We start from the raw sequence: 11,254 nt of genomic DNA on the forward strand, positions 1-11,254 counted from the left end.
CAGTTTACACATTCTGGAAACAGACTACATAACGAACAAAAACAAAGAGGAAAAAAAGGAATTTGTAGTTGTTTTAATAAGAACTAAAATATGTAGTTAACTAAACAGAATCTTATACATGATATTTTCACTTCATATTCTGTAAAAAGAAAATTGTTACTGCCAAAATTACAGAAATATGGTTTTGATTTATAACAATGTAGAAACAGTTATAGTAAGTTGTTAAAGCTTGTTTATTTCTGGGACTTTGCTGAATTTTCCTTTTGATGAAATTATTATTTAAAATTCTAGTTAGTAAGTTAGTGTCAATAATTTAAATGAATTTCTTTATATGCAATTATCTTGGATTGGAAGCCAATAAAAGAGTTGGGATTACTTTTAACAAATTACACATTCTTTCCCTTTTCATGTATTATACCGTTAACATTAGGAAAAGTTACAGCTATAATTTTATATTTAAAGTAGAAGTATTTGGTTTGGAGGGAATCATGGAGCTAAAAAAAATACACATGTTCCTCACATCCATCTTAAAGAAATAAAAACACCAAGAGTTCACAATTTCCTAGGAAGTGGTATTCAATCATGCTCTATGTATTTGAATTTTGTTTTAAAGAAATTAGACTGGGGAGAGAGCATCCCAGAGAGAGAAGCTGAACTTTAAGAAGATAAATAAATTAATGCATAATGCATTTTTAAACTCATGAATAGCAATCATTTTCTTAATCTGTGGAAGTACTGGGCATTTTTCCATGGGAGACATGGGGTTTACCTAGTGTGTTGGACCATAAAGGTAGTTACAGGAAAGGGTCAGTGATTAAGGAAGAGAAAGGTAGGTTTCTGCCTTCCCAAAACTATTCACACATGAAATTTCTACTTGTAACCACTGAATGATTTAGTGAAATTGGAAGATAATATTAAAATGTTATAGAAAACAGTTAAGAAATTGGTTGGTGTATCATAAGGCTGCAAACCATGTTCTGGAAACAGCCAAAATTAATGATGGCAAAGTCAATGAACAAATGCAAAGAAAAGGGCTTAAAAAACTGATTTATCTTCTATGAAAGAGTAGGGCAGATTAGATGTACTTTATTTACTTTGAGGATAATGACATGGATCCTTTGGAATTCATAATCAAAATATACTAAAGTGAACCATGAATATAAAATAGGAGAGCAAAATAGATTTAAAAAATGGGGTTCTTGTTTGGACACCTAGCACATGACAGCTTCTGGTGGACACAGATTTCTTCTTGTAATAATCATTATTACCACTAAATTACTAGGGGCACATCCCACCCTGCCTACCCTCAAAATGAAAACCATGTGGAGAGTAGGCTAATGTAACAGAATAATGAAAGCTTCACAGGTAACAGGGTAATGTAACAGGATAATGAATGCCAGTCAGATGCATTCAATCTGGAGCCAAAATTAGCCTATTTCTGAATCAGCCTGTTCACATCATTTAGCATATATTACATTAAATCAAGGCCAAAAAGTGTACATGTAACTCTACAAAATCTTGCAGGAGCATGTAGATATCAGGCAAATATAAATAAATCTAATTCTAAATCTATTTGGATTAATAATGAGACCTAAAATTGTTTAAGCTTTACACAATCTTATGAGGTAGGTGCTAATATTACTCCCATTTTTCAGATGAAGAAAACAAGATACAGACAGTTCAGGAACTTTCCCCAAGAACAGACAGCCAATACCTGGCAAAGCCATATTTGAATGCAGGCACTCTGCCCCCTACTTCATGCCCCTTATTATGATATGATTATACCACCCCTAGAGAAGTTCTTGAATTTATTTAACTGTCATAGCTATTCACATAATCATTTTTATGTGAATAAAGTTAGATTTTTTATGAAAAAGCTCTGGAACCCTGATGCATGGCTGCAGGCAGGGGAGTGGGGTGGAGCATCTTTACTCAGATCAAGTTGTATATGCCCATCTACTACCAAAGCACTTATCTTTAATTTAATTTAATTTAATTTAATTTAATTTAATTTAAATCTTATCTTTAATTTTCAAAATATAGATTCTTAAGGTCATCAAACTGTTTATTTTTACTTACATGAACTGAGTTTGCCTCTGAGACTTAGAGATGCAGGTGTATGTTTGATTTGATACGGCTTTTATACAAGTCTTAAGGATTCAGTTATTTAGACAAATATAGCCAACATCCCTATGTTAAAAATGACCTGAGAGTCACAGAATATGGCCCTCATGCTGGCACCATGAATGCAATTATCAATTCCCAGTATGCCCAGTGAACTTAGACACCCTTTATAGATATTTATGTTATATTTAGTAAAACTGTTTAAAATGTCCTTCAGTTGCATTTGACCAACACAACTTAACATCTTTCAACAATAAAAATGAATCAGGTCTCTGAAACTGATGTAGATATTGATTAAAATTGAGCTGCCTAATGTGTAGCGTTCAGTAAACATTTAAAAGTATTAATTCAATTATTCTTAGTCGAGGACAGGGGGTGGAGGAAAAGAGCCCTTTAAAGTCTATGCACAAAAGAGGAGAACCTCTGCTTGAGGTCTTTCTTAAAAAGCCTTCAGTTTTATAGCTCTGGCAGCAAAGGTCTCTCCTCAGCCTCTGTGCTTAGGCATTTATGTAATTCTGGGAGGACAGAGCATATATTAGCCATAGCTATTGACTTTGATAAATCACCTGGGCTGTATGGCATGCAAAAGGATATTGTAAGGAGAAATGCAATACTGTCTGTGATAATACTTTGAGGTCTCCAGAGAAAGGCACATATTTAAATATGGCAAAAGTCTAGGAGTGAGAAATCAGAATGGCCAGGATCTAGTTTCAGCTCCACCAAGTGGCAGGTAGCAGTAAATGGTGGCCTATCCATCTGCCTTCATTCTTCTGTAAACTTTCCACATGCAGACTAATGCATGCCATTGATCACCAGTCTGTAGGTATCTCAGCTACCCTGCTCTAAAAGGGATCCACCATACCAGGCTTGTTTGTTTTACTACTTATTTTAACCCCAAAACCATACCATGAACATCTGGCCATGCTACAGAGATGAATTTATGCATACTAGTTTGTACATATAGTAGCATATAGCCAACTCCATCTTACACCATGTTCGTGGACCCTTCTATAATGATGTCAGAGAGATAGTGTTATAGTAAGGGTCAAAATATCAATTTGAGTCCTAACTCATATACTAATTAACTGTGTAACCTTGAACCTGGCTTCTCTGAGGCCAGTAACCCCTGCTTCATCATCTGCCTTCCGGGGGAATAGAACGATCTAATGAACTAATAATTTACAGAAAATGCTTCAAAAAGGTAAAGTGGGATTTTTTAGTATCAGTGTTGCTGTTGAAAAAATACTGATTAAATAAAAAAGACGGGGTACCTAGGTGGCTCAGTCAATTAAGCGTCTGCCTTCAGCTCAGGTTATGATCCCAGAGTCCTGAGATCAATCGATCCCCGTGTGGGTCTCCCTGCTCAGTGGAGAGTCTGCTTCTCACTCTCCCTCTGCCCCTACCCCCTTCTCGTGCTCTCTCTCCACTTGCTCTCAAATAAATAAAATATTTTTTAAAAATACAAAAGATAATCTAAAGTATGTTCTATATGTAGTTTTACACATTAATATGCATGCATACCTGTAACTGATATATACATAGGTTCACAGTGTTACCTCCATATTTATATGTCCTGAACATGTTTTGAGCATTAGGTCTCATACATTGTGCCTGTATAGCCAGACCTAGTCCAGATTATTGTGGAAAATTTTTATTTCCAGAGTGATTAACTTTCATTTTTCTCCTTACCACTGCTATTTGGCTGAGCTAGAGATAATCTCAGGAAAAAAAAATAAATTTCCTTAAAAGACTATTCATTATGTTCAAAAATAGCCATAGTCCACTTTAGAACTCAGTTAATGATAGATTTTCCTGAGCAAAATTCCCCTTTTAGTAATTTAGTAGCAAAATGTTTACTCCTGGAAAATGCCTGTTTCCTAGGGATTATTAATCATACTTTATTGGGAAGTAATCAGTTACATAGTTTGTTTTCCTACCCTTTTTAGAAAATTGAAATGCTGAGATATTCATTTTTGCTATGAAAATCTACCCAGTAATTACCATATTTACTTTTCATTTATGGGGGAATAATCTGTTTTAATTAAGCCTAACTGAAGAACTTTTATCAGATGTAATTATCCCTTTCGATAAATATGTCTCCACTAATTACATTTAACCATGGGATTTATAGCTCTTAAGTCATTTAGTAGGAAACATAATAAATCTTTAGTAATACATGCTAAATTACTATAAATTAATTCAGATCATTAACATAATAAACAAATTAGGATAATTTTGCTTAATTAGTTTGGGTGGTTAACTCAAAATCCCATGTAAGCTTCATGGTAATCTTGATTTTCACCATTATTACTGGAATGACACATTTTGAAACAAATCTGTTTTAAATTTTTTTAAAAAAAGCTGATCCCTTGTTTTAAGCCTTAATCCTTTGACAATTGATTATTTTCCAGAGGAAACATAATTGACTATCCTTTAGTTTTTTAACTTCATAAAATTTTTCATAAAACTTTATAACCTAAATATATTTCAAATAAAAATATTTGAAATTTCTTCCTTAAGTAAGTGAATTTTCATTTACTAATTCAATAAATGTATCCCAATAAAAATCAACATACATACCTATACTTATTTGTGTGTATGTTTTTAAGTTTATGTGTAAATTATAATACATTTTAGGCACTTCTCTCTTCTTGAGCTTTAACTCAAGTTAGAGAAAGAGAAGTTTGAGGGCACCTGGGTGGCTCAGTCAGTTAAGCATCTCACCCTTGATATTAGCTCAGATCATGATCTTGGTATTCTGAGATCAGGCCCTGAGTCAGGCTCTGCCCTAGGCAGGGAATAGGCTTGAGATTCTCTTTCTCTTTCCCCCTGCCACTCTCTCTCTTTCTCAAATAAATAAATCTTAAAAAAAAATAAAAAGAAGTATGTAGCAACAGAAAAAAAAATATTAAACTAGGAAGCACTTAGAGAAATTTAAAACAAATAAAATATATTTTTCACAATGAGTGGAAACCTCATGGATATTCATTATCCCTAGAGGTGGTACAGACCAAAAATGTAATTACCTTCCAAAATAGCCCAGCTAAATTCAAAGATGTTAGCATTTGTAGATGCCAGAATCAGGACAAGTTATTAAAGAAGCAATATGTTGTGTTCTCTCCTGCTTCTACCCAGCATTCCCTCTGTTCTTTCTACTTGCTTTCACCTAGGCAATTTCTAGGACACTGCAAGACCCAGCTCAGGTGCCACCTTCTCTAGGCAATGTTAGAGAATAATCTATCAGATGGCTTCTAATAACATTCTCCTATTTGTTTCTGCATTTTCTCCCACACTGGATGATGAACTTCAGACACAGGTGGCCCTTCCAGGCACAATAAGCCACACCTCAATAAAGACAAGGTGAGCATGCATTGGTCCCAATGGCATTGGCCCAAAATGAACCTACAGTGGCTCAATCTGCCTGCTCTTGGCTCTCTTGCTTGCATTCTTCTCTTCCATACAGAGAACTGTCTGGGTATTCTTTTCTGGCTTACAGTCCTCCCCATCCTCTTCTACCAACAGGCAACTTGGGTCTCTGCAGTTCTCAGAGTTTCAGGTAAAAGCCTCTCCCTCTGCCTGTACTTACCCATGCTCACTCCAGCTGAATCATGAATCTCATGAAAGGCCCAGGACAGCCTTTCTGACTCTTCTGAGATAAGAGGGGACTTAAGTAGAATCTTAGTAATTGAGACACATAATATTTTATTTCTCAATAGTGAATGAATCAGAAACTCAAAACTGACATCTGAGAGACCCATCACACGTCAATGCTGCCTGGTGTTTTAGGCACCCAATAAATATATTAATTTCAGTCCTTCATTTAGGAAACTTCTTTTGACAGGCACTGTTGGATATGTCTTTCCCCTTAAATGACATAGATTCTCAACAAGCATTTAATCTTTAGGTCATCGTTCAGCTTGATGTTGGAGGGAACAATAAGCAAACTTAGTTCCTGCCCTTAATGAGCTTGCCATCAGTTAGACTGCTCCATAGTCTTTATTTTGGGCCCACTTCTCATTCTAATAAAGGCTTTCGCTGACTTCCAAGAAGAGAATGGGGCCTTGGAATTTTAGATTTTCCTAACACTCTTTATACAGCCTCTATACTTTTCATGATATTTGATTAATAACTCTTTCTCCCTCAATAGACTGAAAAATCATGACAGCAGGACCACATCTGTCCTATTATTCACTGTCCCATTCCCAGTACCTAAAACAGTTTCCTCCCATTAGTAAGCACTTGATAAATGGCCAGTCTAAAATAAGAAAGATCAATGGAGGAAATTGAGTTAAGCTATACTGTATATTATAGCTAGTACTATGAAGTGATTAGTGTTAGGTATTAATTCAAATACTTTACACATACAAATTCTTTTCATGTTCATATTAACTTCATAACATAGGAACTAGTGTTACTTTACAGATAGAAAATTTACATGAACCCTATGACCAGATACTATTGCTATTTTATAGATGAAGAAATAGAGACAATTAATTTACAAACATCACATTGTTAGCAACTAGGAGAACTATGATTCCAAACCATGCTTAGTCACTAAATTACATGTATTTGCTATCCCACTAGCCACAGCGGAGTGGACCAGAAACCAAGACTATCCCTAATTTTGAAGACTTACCAGATTTTCTATTTATTAGTGTAGTCCACATTTGGGTTAAAAAAAAAGAAGAAGACAGCCAGACCCCTGCCTTACACCATAGACAGAAAAATCAATTCAAGATCATATAGACATAGACATAAAAGTAAAAACAATCAAGTTATTAGAGGAACTAGGAGAATCTCTCTGTGACCTTCAAGTAATACTTCTCAGAGAAGAAGAAAAAAAACGTAAACCATAAAAAAAGAAAAGAAAAACTTCACTTGGATTTCATTCAAATTAAAAGCTTCTACTTACCAAAAATACTAGAAAGGAAATGAACAAACAAGCCACAAACTAAAAGAAAATATTCCCTATGTATTTATTCAATAAATGACTTATATCCTGAATATATAAAGAGCTCCCACAACTCAAAGAGATAAATAGCCCAAAAAAAACTGGGCAAAAATATTTGAACGGGCACTATAAAAGAAGGTATACAAATAGGCAGTAAGCGGATGAAAACATACTTAACATTACTGATCATCATTGCAACAGAAATTAAAACCATGAGATACCAAAACCCAACCATCATAAACTAAAAAGACTAATTATATCAAATATTAGAGAGGATATGGAGCAACTAGAACTCTCACACATTGCTGGTGAGAGTATAAAATGATACAATTTTCAAAAACTATCTGGCAATTTCTTTCTTTTTTTTTGGCAATCTCTTTAAAATTTAAACATACGATACCATATAAAGCATCAATTCCATTTCTATTTTTTAATGCAATAAAAATTAAAATATTTGTCCACAAAAAAGCCTTTTGCACAAATGTTCATAGCAGCTTTATCCATAGTAGCCCAAAGATGGACAAAAATCAGATATCCATCATCAGGACATTGGGTATATAAATTGTGCTATAATCATACAGTTGAATACTACCAGTCAATAAAAAGGAATACCTACAGACCTAAGTAACAACATAAATCAATCTCAAAAATATTATGCTGAATGAAAGAAACCAAACAAACGAAAGAACATTCTGAATGATTCAATTAGTATGAAATCTAAGATAAGTAAAACTAACCTTTAGCAATAAAAATCAGATTAGTGGTTGCTGGAGGAAAGGAGGGAGCAATGATGGGGAACAGGCATAAAAAAAACTTTTCTGAAGTGGTATAAATGTTCTGTGTCTTGATATACATTCATTAAAACTGACTGAATAGCATACTTAAGATTTCAGAATTTGGCTCTATATAAATTATATCACAATTTTTTTTTAACACAGGTAACACCACCACTAAAATTAAGTGTGAGGATGTGAAAAGACAAATAAATAACCATTGGCCCATGAAGAAAGAATGTCAGTGTTGCTCTGAACATAGTGGAAATTTGTATTTTTATTTTAACTCAGATTATTATATTAACATTTTTTTGACATCTTATGATAAAATATTGTTAATTGCTAGGTTTCCAGCTAAGAGCAAATATTGTTCTCTGTGTCAGAGCATTATATCCTCTCTTTAAAAAGACATGGACTCTAGGATCAGATATCTTTCCTGCCTTTCTCAGGGTGATAGATACCCCCAAAGACCCTGGACAGGAGCCACTGATTTATTGCCAAAGTTCGCAGAGAATGAAGTCATGGCGGCAGTTCAAAACTTACACACAGCATAAGTTTACAAAGTCTAACTTAAAAGGATCTACATTCCTCACCAGGCTGCCTTCAAGCCGAGTTAGCGTAACCCCTTCCACCTCCTGTGATGTGCATCTATGCAGGAAAGCTCATTTGTTATCTACGGGGTGGAACGCATTTGTCATCCATAACTCATGGTCATTAGTATAGTCATTACCCAGCTAAGTGGAGACATCAACCTGTTGCCTCCTTTATTCTAGTATCTAGAACTCCAGTCTTACTGAGGCAAATATGCTTTTTTGCAGCTTTCCTTACAGTTTGGGGATTTATGGAGAACCTTTTTCTTTACTAATGAAAAGGAAATAGGTGCCGCTGGCACCACCCTTTCCCCTACTTTCTGTTTTGCATGTGGATGAAATGCTTGGGGCTACAGCAGCTATATTGCAACCATGAAGCAATAGCCCATAAGCTAAGGATGATGAAGCTGAGTCTACAAGGGGTCTAGGTTCTTAATAGCATGATGAAGCCTCTCCATCAACTGTAGACTGCATACTCTAAGAGTTCTTGTTCTGATGGGTGGAGACACTAGTTGGGAAAGTTCCAGGGCATAGTACACTCCCAGAAAAGACTTAGACACGGAAAAAACTGCCCTGAAAGCAGGTACAAAAGAACAAAAAGGAAATGAATAGCTCCAAAGATTAACTTTGTCCTGGGATGATTAGATAAGAGCAAAGAGGAAGCCTAAAGTGTCTTATTGCCTAGAATTTAAGGGAAAAAATTATATTTGCTTTCCAACATGGCAAATGACTGCCTTTTTTTTTTAAACCTCTTTAGAGCATGTGTGCATGTTTGTGTTTATAGAACGAGAGAATCAGAGAGTGACACCAAGCTATTCAGTACTCTGTCCTTTTTTTTCCAAGCTTCTGAGCTTCTTTTTCTACATTGTACTTTGCTGTATTCCATCCAAGGGGCATCAATTAATCACCATCCCATTTTTGGCAGTGACAAGTAGACAATGCATCATGTCAACGATGTTGCTGTTAATAATTAATGATAATTTCTGTAATGGGGAGTGACACATTGTATTATACCCAAGCTCAAGATAACTAGACCTGCCATCCATTCTTGTTTTAACTTGTGTGATGAACATGGCAGATCGAGCCTGATACAGGACAGAATTGGAAGGGTGGGGTGCAGAAACAATCATTTCACCCAGCAATTGGAGAAAGCTGTTTCTAAAACCCATCCTGACTCCAGGAATGTGTGAGGTCACCAGATAAGGGAAGCTATGACATTCTAGAAGATAAAAGTTTATAATTGGGAACCCTGGTGGTGCAGCGGTTTAACCTGCCTTTGGCCCAGGGCGCGATCCTGGAGACCCGGGATCGAGTCCCATGTCGGGCTCCCGGTGCATGGAGCCTGCTTCTCTCTCTGCCTCTGTCTCTGTCTCTCTCTCTCTCTCTCTTTCTCTGTGACTATCATAAGTAAATAAAAATTTTAAAAAATTTTTAAAAAAAGGTTTATAATTACCTGAAATAAATATAATAATTTATTCCATAGAGAGATGCTGAAAGGGAACATCAGAAGACAAAGTGGTCCACATCCATTGTCCTGTTAAACTATGAAGAGATCAATGATAGTATGAAAGATGTTTTTAAGAATTGAGGAAGAACAGGAAGCCATGCTAGGTCCATTCTTTAACTCTCTAACTGTTGTCTATATCAGCTCTTATGAAACCCTAGCTTGCATTAGAATATGTGCCACTAATAGCCTCCCCAACTTCTCCTACCCCAGAACTTCTAAATCGGAATACCCCAGATTGGCTGGGGTATGGAATCAGAGAATTCCATTCCACAATTCCATTTAATTGTCTACCCAATATCAAGTGACCCTTCTCTCTTGTTAACATAATCCCAATTTTGTCTAGGGCATAAATGTGCCCAACTAAATAAATACCCTCTTTTCCAGGCTCCCCTACGGTTAAGGGTTGCAATGTGACACAGTTCTGGTCAACGAGAATAAGTGTAAGTCTCTAATAAGAGCTTCTAAAACTTGCTCATTTGATATAAAAAAGATAAACACTTCTAGCACCACATTACCTACTTCTTTCTGACTTAAATAACTTAAATATGGACACTGAAGTCTGGAACTGCAGCCACCATCTTATAGCCATAGCAATGACCCAAATGCTAAGGAGAGCATCATAGAGAACTACAAAAAGCTGGGGTCTTTGAAGACACTGTTGAGCACAGGTCTGTGTCACATGTCTCTGTATGTGGTTCTATATGAAGGAAACCAGTCCCTATTTGTTTAAGTCACTTCCACGTGGTTGTTTTCTTACCCGAAACCAACTAAGTGATACAAATGAGTCTGAAACCATAACTTTAAAAAGCATACAGATGATTGATTAAATGTCTAATACACATTTGAAACGTAAGATATGCAAAACAGAACCCTTGATTCTTACCTGCTACCCTCTCTCCAATCCCTTCCCAACCAAAAAAAAGAAAACCTCTACTCTTCTCCCAGCTTATCCCCATCTCAAAGTGTAGTAATAGGCACTACACCACTTAACCTGTTGCTAGACCTAAGGGTCAACCTTGACTTCTTTCATCTGATATCCACTTCATCTGCAAGAGTTATTACCTCTAAAATATGTTTCTAATCCACCTACTTCTCTTTCTCTCCATTCCCACCCACTTCTTCAGTCCAGGTTACCACCACAACTTCCTAACTAGGTCTTCCCCAGAACCAAACAGTCTTTAATCAGGCATGTCAGAACATGACATTCTCTGGTTAAGACCCCTGAATAGTTTCCCACTGCACTTGGACTAAATCCTTATCATGGTCAGGAAGCCTTGCATCACCTCACCTTGCCACTTTTGAAATCTCA

The 11,254-nt window shown here is 35.9% G+C and overlaps 1 long non-coding RNA gene across 1 annotated transcript in view; it reads right to left on the reverse strand.

The window, feature by feature from the left end:
* LOC144291241 (uncharacterized) overlaps window positions 1-10,141 on the reverse strand; it is a 55,643-nt gene extending 45,502 nt beyond the window's left edge. The window contains exon 1 of the long non-coding RNA XR_013358561.1: window positions 9,892-10,141. This is a non-coding gene — a long non-coding RNA (uncharacterized LOC144291241). The remainder of the gene's footprint in view (window positions 1-9,891) is intronic.
* Between the last annotated feature and the right edge of the window lie 1,113 nt (window positions 10,142-11,254).

Source organism: Canis aureus, chromosome 19 (assembly GCF_053574225.1).
Source record: "Canis aureus isolate CA01 chromosome 19, VMU_Caureus_v.1.0, whole genome shotgun sequence".
NCBI lineage: Eukaryota > Metazoa > Chordata > Mammalia > Carnivora > Canidae > Canis > Canis aureus.